This window comes from Felis catus, chromosome C2, assembly GCF_018350175.1.
Source record: "Felis catus isolate Fca126 chromosome C2, F.catus_Fca126_mat1.0, whole genome shotgun sequence".
NCBI classification, from domain to species: Eukaryota; Metazoa; Chordata; class Mammalia; order Carnivora; family Felidae; genus Felis; species Felis catus.
The window spans coordinates 113319522-113330679 of record NC_058376.1 but is presented as its reverse complement, the minus strand read 5'-3'; the positions used below and the strand labels follow the sequence as shown (position 1 = coordinate 113330679).

Below are 11158 nucleotides of genomic sequence, written 5' to 3'. Positions count from 1 at the left end.
CAACCAGGCACTGTCAGTGCAGAACCTGACATGGGTGGGGCTTGATCCCACGAACCTTGACATCATGACCTGAGCTGACATCAAGAGCCAGATACTTAACTGACTGAGCCACCTAGGGGCCCCACTTTTTTTTTTTCTGAAATAAACTTTTTCTTATAGACTGCTCTTGGATTTAAAGAAAAACTTCAAAGATAGAACAGAGTTCCCATATACCCCCAACCCAGTTTCCCCTGCTATAAATGTATTAGTATGGAACACTTGTCACAATTAATGGACAAATATTAACACATAATTATTAACTAAAGTCCATCTTTTATTTAGATCTTCTTAGTTTTTATCTAATGTCCTTTTTCTGGCCCAGGGTCCTATACATGACAACTAGTTGTCATGCCTCCTTAGGCTTCCCTTGGCTATGACATTGTTCCTTGTTTTGATGACTTTGACAAATTTGAGGAGAGCTGGTCAGGCATTTTGTAGAGCATCTCTCAATTGGGATTTGTCTGATGTTTTTCTCGTGATTAGCCTGGGCTAATCGTTTTGGGGGAACAAGACCACAGAGGTAGAGTGCCATTCTCATATCTTATCAAGGACTCATACTATCAACTTGTTACTACTAACACTAACCTTAATCACCTGCTTTAGGTGATGTCTGTCAGGTTCCTCGACTGTAAAGTCACGCGTCCTTTCTTCTCCCTTTCCATCCCATACTCTTTGGAAGGAATTCACTGTGGGGAGCTCACACTTAAGGAGTAGGAAGCTGTGTTCTCCCTCCTCAATTAACAAGTGCTTACATAAATTATTTGGAATTCTTTGTCATGGGAGGTTTGTACATTCTCCCCAATTTATTCATGCCATCATTTGTTTATGTCAGTATAGAGTCGTGACTATTTATTTTATGCTTGGGATTATAGTGCAGTACTATCTTATCTATTGTGTTGCGATTCCCTAATGACAGGTGATGTCACACATCTTTTCAGGTACTTATTTGCCATCTGTATATTTCCTTTGGTCAGGTGTCTATTCAAATCTTTCCTACTTTTGAGAGCAATCTGGGACTTGAGGCCAGGTGTGTGTGTGTGTGTGTGTGTGTGTGTGTGAGAGAGAGAGAGAGAGAGAGAGAGAGAGAGAGAGAGAGAGAGAGAGAGAGGGAGAGGGAGAAACCTGCCAACTCTAAATTTCTTCAGCTGCAGCCTCTGAGACTCTTCTTCCAGAGGCTCCGCCCACCCAATCCTGGGTCAGATCTGACCAGAGCAGGGTGGGGTTGGGAGGTTGACTGTGGAATAGACCTAGGTGTGGTTCAGTCAAAACCATTTCCCTCAGTTGTCAACTTATTTACATCCCTTGCTGAAAACTTCATGAAACAGACTAGAATCTAAAATATTTCACAGTCCCATAAACACCCATTTCCTTTCTCCATCATTTAGAACTAATTTAGACAGCATCAACCACAAGACACATGAGATTTACAGGACTGTAAAAATATTCTGGTTTCTGAGTGTTCCTATTTTACAAAGAGCCTGGAACAAGGTGGGTTTGGATGGGTGTGTGGACATGTGAACAATTCCTTATCCTGAATGCAATTCTTTACTCCATTTTTAAAGACAGACCTTAAGGGTTTGGAACCTGAGTTTACGGTCAGGGGAGAAAATCAATTTGGGAGAAATGCCATGTAGCACGGTCACACACAAAGGGTTGCTTGTGTTCTTTGATGTTTAGGCCTCTCTGGTAATTTCTCTAAGGTTTACTCGATTTAAAGACCCTCTTAAAGTCGAAGACCCATTGCTTTGATAACTTACAAATGTCAGCGTTTCAAAGGAAATGCCGCTTAACCGTCAGCAAATTAGAATTTTGACAAACCATCAAATAAAGGAAGATCATCTGGTACAGCTGAAGACCGTGTGACCACTAGGGGTCAGGTGATGTCCTGATAAAGGAGGCACCGTCTGGGGAGAAAGAAGGAGAGCAGCCTCTGGCCAGCTTGCATTTTCCGAGAGAGAGAGAGAGAGAGAGAGAGAGAGAGAGAGAGAGAGAGAGAGAGAGAGAGAGAGAGAGAGAGAGGTACGCCATTCCTGGATGGAACTGAAATGTAGGCATTCCAAGCTTTAGCAGTAAGGCTTTTTGTTTTGTTCTGTTTCCCATTGTTTTCTTTTTTATTTTTTTAATGTTTACTTATTTTTGAGAGAGAGACAGAGTGCGAGAGGGGGAGGGGTAGAGCGAGAGTGAGAGCGAGAGCGAGCGAGCGAGCGAGAGAGAGAGACAGACTCACAGAATTGGAAGCAGCCTTGTGCTTGAGCTGTCAGCACAGCACAGAGCCTGATGTGGGGCCCGAACTCACGAACTGTGAGATCATGACCCAAGCTGAAGTCAGACACATAACTAACTGAGCCACCCAGGGGCCCCAATGTTTTTCTGTTTTGAAAGCCAAATTCTCTGAAGAGAATTTTGCTTACAATTTCTCTTTGCAGATTTTCAAATGCCATTATATTTCTCCCTTACCAGCCGTATCTGGCCATTTTTAATGGACTGAGGGTGTGGCAGATCTCAAGGTTCTATTTCCCACAACATTTTTATTAAGGTGCATTCTGGATAAAATGAAAGTGTCAAAGAAGGGAGAGTTGGGTGGGGGGGTCGGGGAAGAGGGGTAGGATTATGCTGATCCCTGCAGCCTCAGTGAACAGGAGGAATGAGCAGGAGGGTGGGTGATGAGGGTGATGTCTTTCCTCCTCCCCAGATCAAAGAGCGCCAGGCACCTTTGAACCCCAAGGGCCGATCCAATTCTTTTCCTACTTGGGGACAATATCAGGGTTTCCCTCCTAGGATATTGCCCCTCCAGATTCTCGTGCCTAGGCATACGTTGCTACCCAGTCTCTGTTTTCAAGTGAGCCGTGATCAGCCCCAGAACATTTCTCCGTCTAGTGCTTCAGGCAGTCCCTGTAAACTTTGCCTCTGTTCCAGGTTTGGCAATGCCTAGGTGTCAACAACAAGTTTATGTTGAACTTGACACTCATCTCTCCTGGCTGTGTGGTGGCGGTCATGATTTGCAATTTTGGTGTCCCTGGAGGTTTGAGAGTTTCCCTTCAAATGTGGTCGAGGTGTTATTGCACAATGGCCAAACCATGGATCGGTTTCAGGCACAGATTGGTTTTTGGCCAAGATGGTGTTCCAGGTCATGTGGCTAGAGACTTAAAGTGACATCTCCATTTTCATCAGGAGCATATTGTTTGTCCAGAGTAAAAGTCAGACCTACTAACTAAAGTTTACTGAAGAGAAGAATCACCTGACTAGCACTCAGAAATGCAAATGCAACATGAGGTACCCAGTTTTTCCTCATTAGGTGGCAAAAATTTAAAAAAGGTTGAGAACACACAATGCTGGTAGGGAGTGGAAAATCAGCCCTCCTCATATGTTGTAGCTCAGAATGTAAATGGTTACTATCTTTGGGAAGATATTATAGCAGTCTATTAAAATAGAAAATACATATTTTTGCCTCGAATCTCATGTTGGGGAATATATTCTTCAGGGATAAAAGTGGAAGAACATAAAAATAAACAATCAAGGATGCTTGTTGTATATTTTTTGGTGTCAAAACAAAACCTAATTGAGATACCACCGAAATAGGGTATATTTTGGCAGAAGTATAATTTGGTATATTTATAATTTCAATTTAAGTGAGTGTAAATGAATGAATGAATGAATGAATGAATGAATGAATTAGGTCTATGTGAATTGTTCTAGAGGCCATCCATGTAAATTTAATGAAAAAAGGAAGCTAGAGTCTTGAATATAGTATGATGCAGCTTTTGTGAGAACAAAACAGTCCAACTCTACACGTAGGAATAGATGTACATGGCAGGATAAAAGGTATAGGAGGGTGTCCGTTAAGTTTTTGAGCTCTGTGATGTGGGATGAGAGGGGTGTGTGTGTGTGTGTGTGTGTGTGTGTGTGTGTGTGCACATGCACATAGGGTGGGAGTATTATAAATTTTCTCCTCAGTGCATTTAAAAAATGAGATTCATTTAGGGATGCCTGGGTGGCTGAGTCAGTTAAGTGTCCAACTCTTGATTTCAGCTCAGGTCCTGATCTCATGGTCCCAAGAAGGAGCCCCATGGCAGGCTCCGAGCTGGAGTGGAGTTGAGACTCCGAATGGAGTCTGCCTAAGATTCTCTCTCTCTCCCTCTTCCTCTACCCTTCTCCCACCCTCTCTCTTTCTCTCTCTCACTCTCTCAAAAAAAGATTGACATAAATGCTTTTAGAATAAAAAAATTCAATAAGAAAACATGGTCCCTACAAGGTTAAGGCCATTGACCAAAGTCTTAACAACTGGTTAATGACCAAGCAGGAGCTACAGTGCAGGTCGGCTGCGCCCATATCCCCGGTGTTCAATCCCCTGCACAGGTTGCTGTTAAAAATATATAACTGGCAAAACTCATTACTGCTTCTGTTTGATGTTTTTGTCCCTCCCCTCTTTTCTCTATTGAGTAGCCAAGCTAAGAGAATGAGTGTTTTTCATTGTAGCCAGATCCTCTGATGTTCATTCTCAGGCAGACACTTTCCTTTTGACTGGATAAGTTAATTTCCATGACTAGGTTAGCTATTGAATGGCAATCCCCAGAGTTACAAGGATTGAGAAGGTGTCTGAAGAGTTATATATTTCCTCATTGTCCAGTCAAGATGTTCTCCTTGATCTGACAATTTTTCAGAAGCCAGCATTTTATTTCATTTCCAGCTTGACATAAAAGTGATTGTGTCCTTGGGGTTATAAGAAATATAATCTCACCTGTGACCTCCCTTTCATACTGCAAGCCCTCCAAAGACTCCATGGAACCTATACAGTTTAATTTGGGCTTTGCTCAGGCTTCTTTTTGGTTAAAGTTAACCTGTTATCCCTTTTGAAATAGTTCATCATTTAATCCAGAAAGAGATTGTCACCCGTCAAATGGAACACATTGCTGTATCTACTTAATTTTTTTTCTTTTTATTCCTGGGAAATACTTTTCTTCCCTGACATTCTTGAGCTCTGTCAACAGTTTAGAAATATACAGTCACAAAATGTAAATCTGAGACTGAAGAAATTTTGAGGTATTATGGTGGACAGAATAATGTCCACCCAAAGCAGTCTATATCTCTAATCCCTGGAACTTATGACTATATTATTGGCCCTCCTGCAAAGGGGACTTTGCAGGTGTGATTCGGTTAAGGGCTTTGAGATGGTGAGATTATCCTTTATAGGAGGGGGCTCAATCTCATCACATGGACCTTTAAAAGCAGAAACCGTTTCCTGGCTGTAGTCAGAAGGAGATGTGACTATAGAAGAATGGCCAGAGAAATGCAACATGGCTGCCTTGAAGGTGGAGGAAGGGGCCGTGACCTAAGGAATGCAGGAGGCCTCTAGAAGTTTGTAAGGGGAAGAAAACGGATTCTCCTCTAGAGCCTCCAGAAGGAATGCAGCCCTGCCAACATCATGAAACCCATGTCAGACTTCAAGAGGCATGGTAGACCACAAGTGCTACTGTGAGGGTTCTGACCCCAGTTCCCACCATTCTCTTGACTTTTCCCTCTTTCATGTAGAAGTATCTTGAAGCTGACTTTCTCCCATGGTAGCAAGATGATAATCAGCAGCCACTGGACAATAAGCTTGCTTGTTTATATCCATGGGACAGAAAAGAAAACCTGTCCCTCAAACATAAAATAAGGTATCGCCTGCAGTCTGATTAGGCCAGTTGGATCACATGCCCACTCCTGGACCAGGCATGGGATTGCCATCTACTGATGCGTTAAGCCTGACTTTCCAAACCGGCAGCAAGCTGAGATGGCTGTGACGGGCACACATAGAAGAGGGAAGAGCCAACAGAAGAGTGGGAAATAGAGCTCGAACCTTCACCGCAGCACATTTGGCTCACCTGCCTCCCAAGGTCTCATTAGGTGAAATAACAGAGTTCTGTATTAGTCAATCCAGTTGAGTTGGGCTTCTCTATTACTTGCTGCCCAGATCACTCTAGTAGCCACGTACTCTCTACACGCAGAGGCACAAGCCCCTCCTGCCTGCTTTTGTCTTTCATGGTACCTGGCGGGCTCCTGCCGGCCTTTCAGTTTGTGACTTTCTACACCTGACTGTGTCTGGTAAGAAACACTTTCCTCCTGAGAACTGGCCCCCCGGGCCCAGAGCCAGCAGTGCGTTGCATGCCCGGTGCCTCTCCCTGCTCCTCCGCCCACAGCTGGCGTTGCTAATTGAGCATGGCACCCCTTCTTGCTGAGTCCACATGTGGCCTCGCGATGTCCAACACTGCACTCCAGGCAGCCGCGACTGGCTGATTGGAGCTGGCACAGGGGATGGACCCAATCTGGCATATTAGCGTAACTAGAGATAGTCTTTTTTTCCTTTCTAAGTAGTTGCTTTGCCTTGTCAGTTCATATTGAGATAACGACCCGTTACAACTCTCAGGCCTCCCTCACTTGTCGAAGTCCACATTTCCCTAAGCCCGGGCTTGGCACAGCCTGTTGATGGCCAGCCAGACGTTCCAGGACCTAGACGGTTAGCGTTCACACGTGAGCCTCCACCGCTCTGCCGTCTCAGTGTAAAATATCCTTCAAGGTTAATGTCCCTACTCCTACCCTCTAACATACTTTACAGTTTTGTGGTCTCATTTACATTACATGAAGGGAATCTAATTCACTAGCATTCCGGATTGGGGAGTGTTTCTCCCTTTGAGAAAAAGTGTCAGGAGACAAGTGGCAGGGTGGTCACTTATCAAGCTTTATGGCTTGTGAAAGAAGGGTACCTCAGGGAAGGAGGAAACAGAAGCCCAGGCTTGGTGTTGTGGGAACCCTATGGAGAAGGACCGTGATGAAAGCCCTAACAGCTGCTCAGAGGTGGGCTCGCAGGGAGTGAGATGCATCCAAAAGAGGGCTCTTAGAGATTTGTCCTGCCGTCCTACTAGAATTCCCCTTCTCTTGCCTCCTCACAAGACCTGCTGCAGCGACTTCCGCTTTTCTCTCATTCCTCCTAGAGGCAAACTTGAGTTTCCTCTGGAAGCAACTGCATGCTGTTCCGCCCTAAGGCTGGGACATGGAGGGCCAATTTTATTCAGGTTCCGGTTTATTTTACGGTGTTATCTTTTGCGTATTTGAGCCTTTTTATTCTATTTGTTTGTGCCTCAATAGTCATGGCTTTCTTTTGAAGGGTACCAGAATATGCCACCCCAAAATATGCATAAGAATTCTTTTGGGGCACCCAGTTGGCTCTGTCGGTAGAGTATCCCACTCTTGATCTCAGGGTCCTGAGTTCAAACCCTACAGTGGGTGTGGAGCCTACTTAAAAAGTATCTATTTTGAGCTGAGGGCAATTGAGAGGAAGATATGAGAAAAGCTCTCTGCCCTCTGCCTATTTGCATAGAAAGAGGACATAAATTTGTAAAAATTTGTAAAGGTGTCCCTTCTCCTACCAGGAAGGAGAAAAGTTAATCACCAGAGACAACTCTAGATCCTTAACATCCCAGAGACCACACCAGAGGAACCTACCTAACAAACCTTACTAACGAGCCCTATCTGCCATTAGTTCCCCTATACCCTTACCTTCCCACATGTGCCTCCCTAGAAACTCAAAGCTTTTTCTTTGTCTTGTTACATCTTTAAAAATTTATTTTTCTTTGTGACACCTGGGTAGCTCAGTTGGTTAAGCCTCTGACTCTTGGTTTTGGCTCAGGTCACGATCTCACAGTTTGTGAGTTTGAGCCCCCCCCCCTCCCCCCCCCCCCCCCCCCCCGCCATTGGGCTCTACGCTAACAGTGCGGAACCTGCTTGGGATTCTCTGTCTGCTTCTCTCTCTGCCCCTCCCCTGCTCTCTATCAAAATAAATAACATTAAAAAAAATGTATTTTTCTTTGTTTTTAGAGGATGTCATATAAGCTCAAGTTCTAACCACTGTTTTGAGTTACTCGCTGCTGAGTACCCCTGTATGTATGCACAACGCACGTTCATAAACTTCTCTGTGTTTTTCTCTTGTTAGTCTGTCTTTTCTCAGATTTACTTGTAGAATCTATTCAGAGATCCTAGGAATATGGAGGGAAAAGTTATATTTCTCCTCCCCTACATTTTTCTTTTTTTACACGACCTTCCTTTAGCTCACTTTGACATTTTGCTTAGCTTATATTTATCTCGTTTTCTCTCATTGCTTTTACATTTGTTTCCCTCCTGTTTTTTTTTTTTCTTAATTGTTCTTTTTAATGTTTATTCATTTTTTTTTCTTTTACAGCCCTCATCACACCTGCTACCCCAGCGGGGTTACCAAGACTGCCCCCCTCCACTCACCAGTGCCCTGGTTTAGAGGGTTGCGTATGGGGTTCTAGGTGGCCTACTGCAGTGTCTCCTTGGCAGGACAAAGCCAGGTGTGGCCCTCTGGTGTCCACTCCCCACCCCCTCCAAGCCCAGCTCCTGCTCTGCCGTCTCAAGGGTCCTTAGAACAGGGTGTGTGGGCACAGGGCCTGGAAGCAGCCAGGGGTTCATGAACTTGCCCAAAGACTTGCAGAAACCCCTCTCCAGACAGACCTACAGAATGATCACTTCCAAGAGGGAGGCCCTCTCCTGGTCGATCCCACTGGGCCAAAGGCCGGCCACATGCTCATCTCCCTGCACACCTCATGTAACCCTCACAACAAGTGTCATTTTATAGACAAAGAACCCAAAAACCGAAGTGGTTAGTACCGTGCTCGGCATTCCCAGCTAGAAGCCCAAAGGTAGGTCTGCCTGCCTCGTGCACGTAAAAACTGCCTCCCTGGCAGCTGTAAAGCATGTTCGGCTACAAACCACGGAGTGCTCACTGTTCTGAGCACTGAGCGTAGAAACGGCCGCTTCCTCTTAGCCCCAGTGTCACAGGTGCAGGAGCGCAGCTGCATCTGAGGAGCCAGCAGGTCCAGCATCAGCAGGGCAGCCGTTCCTGCCCGTCCAGCCCCCAATATCTATTCATTTTTGAGAGACAGAGCTCAAGCAGGGGTGGGGCAGAGAGCGAGGGAGACAGAATCCAAAGCAGGCCCCAGTCTCTGAGCTGTCAGCACAGAGCCCCATGCGGGGCTCGAACCCACAAACTTGGAGATCATGACCTGAGCCAAAGTCTAACACTTAATTGACTGAGCCCCCCAGGTGCCCCAGATTCCCCCTCTGTTTTATCACAATTTTTTCTTTTTATGATTTTTAACCATCTTTTACATTTCTTTAATTTACTTCTTAAAATTTTTTTATCGTCAAGTTTCAGCTCTCTTGGCTTACTCAGTGGTGAGCAGGGAGGGGTAGCACTAAGGCATCCTGACCCTGAACAATACTTGAATTCCTCCTGGCGGCATTAACATTTTCTCCATCAGCCTCATTTAGACTTTGAGAATCCAGAAAACACGAATTCCTTCCCGACTGCAATAGTGAAGGTTGTTATAAATGCATGTCAAATTCTGGAATGGAGTTTCTTTCTCAGGTCAAGCATCCCTCTATCCCTTTATGTGGAATTAACTTATTTAGAAGCAGGTTGCAGTCACAGGTGGGAACTCAAGTCAGAAGTAAGCACACAAAAGAAAGAAGTGGCTGGGCGGGGGTGGGGGGCGGCTATGGAACTAGCCAGCTCACGCCAGCAAGAAAAGAGCTGGTAGGTTACACCTTGGCCCAGGGCACATTCCAGCAATATCTGCAGACATCAGCCCCATGGCCCTGTGACCAGCTCCAGGCCCCATGGGACAGTGTATCTGGAGTTGCTAGCCATTTTCTGCTCAGATATGGGGCGGCCCAGGGCCTGGGCCCGTCCAGCTTGTGGTTAAAGGACCCAGCAGAGGATGAGACATTTACCTCCTCCCTGCTCAGAGAGCAGCGTGTTTCCAGGAGGTGATTCTGCTCTGCTCTTTCCTGCCTTGTCATGGGCAGTGGCGACCTGGTACATGACAAGAAGGGGATGTGGCTGCTTGCGAGTCAGACTTTGTAAGTAGCAGGAACGCCTGTATGTAAGAAGCTGATTTCTTACAGGGACTTAACAAAACTGAAAGTAGGGAGAAGCAGTCTTCCTTGGGAACGTGCTACTTTTGTTGAAGACTCTTTGGAAAGATTTTTCTGCTCTCTGTAATCTTTATTTATTTATTAAAAAAAATTTTTTTTAATGTGTATTTATTCTTGAGAGAGAGAGACAGAGTGTGAGTGGGGGAGGGTCAGAGAGAGAGGCAGACACAGAATCCGAAGCAGGCTCCAGGCTCTGAGCTGTCAGCCTGACGCGGGGCTCGAACTCACAGACTGCGAGATCGTGACCTGAGCCGAAGTTGGACGCTTAACTGACTGAGCCACCCAGGTGCCCCATCTGTTCTCTGGAATCTTGACTGACATTAATTGGCACCCTCCAACTTGGTCAGTCAACAACTTCTCCCCTCTTGTTTGCCATTGATAACAGACATTTTTGCTATCTTTTACTTTTGTGGAAGAAGGAATGTTGGCCAAGAGACTAGCTTATTATACAGCTTTTTATGCCCAATATTTAAAAAATACGATGCGATCAAAATTAAATGCAAAACCTTACTGTGCCTCTTGGTCTCCACATTTGCCTGCCTAAGGATGGCTAAGTCTCAGGTGCTCTGTGCTTGTCCCCGCTAATGGAAACTTGGTGGGACTCCCTTTGTCTTTGTCTTTAAGAAATCTGACACATATTGTAAATACCTCAGGCCACGGTGAGCTAAACAGAAAGGAACTCTGGAAGCACCACAGGGTTGCTGGCTGCCTGCCACCACAATCTGGTTTCTCTCTCAGGGATTCACTTGGGCCTCATTTAAAGCCAGTCAGCTTCCATTCCTTCTGTTGTCACCGCTATTGGCTTTATAAACCTAGATAGATGTGTTTGATGCAGTGGCTCTTGGTCATTTAGGGAGTAATGCACTTTTTGAGGATTTGATGAAAACTGGCCTTTCCCCAGAGAAGTGCACGAAATGTATGACTGCTCCACATGTTGCCTATGGTTTCAGGCCCTTCCCTGATCCTGGAAGCACAGTCTGTGACCTCAGGTTAAGAATCATTAATAAAGATTGAGGCTATGGTATGATGTTAATTTTCTTGGGTATTCTGTTGGTTCAGGGTTAACCAGAGAGACAGAAGAGGAGGGATATATATTAAGACATTTATGGCACGGAATTGGCTTATATAA

General features: G+C 45.2%; 1 long non-coding RNA gene and 1 other non-coding gene across 2 annotated transcripts in view; one reads left to right on the top strand and one right to left on the bottom strand.

Annotated features, from left to right (window-relative positions):
- Window positions 1–8784: 8784 nt before the first annotated feature.
- LOC111556453 lies at window positions 8785–8918 on the bottom strand. The gene has a single exon (XR_002735925.1). It is a non-coding gene; the product is annotated as a small nucleolar RNA SNORA43 (small nucleolar RNA).
- Window positions 8919–9659: 741 nt separating this feature from the next.
- LOC123380093 overlaps window positions 9660–11158 on the top strand; it is a 36892-nt gene continuing 35393 nt past the window's right edge. Inside the window, exon 1 of the long non-coding RNA XR_006585397.1 lies at window positions 9660–9954. This is a non-coding gene — a long non-coding RNA (uncharacterized LOC123380093). The remainder of the gene's footprint in view (window positions 9955–11158) is intronic.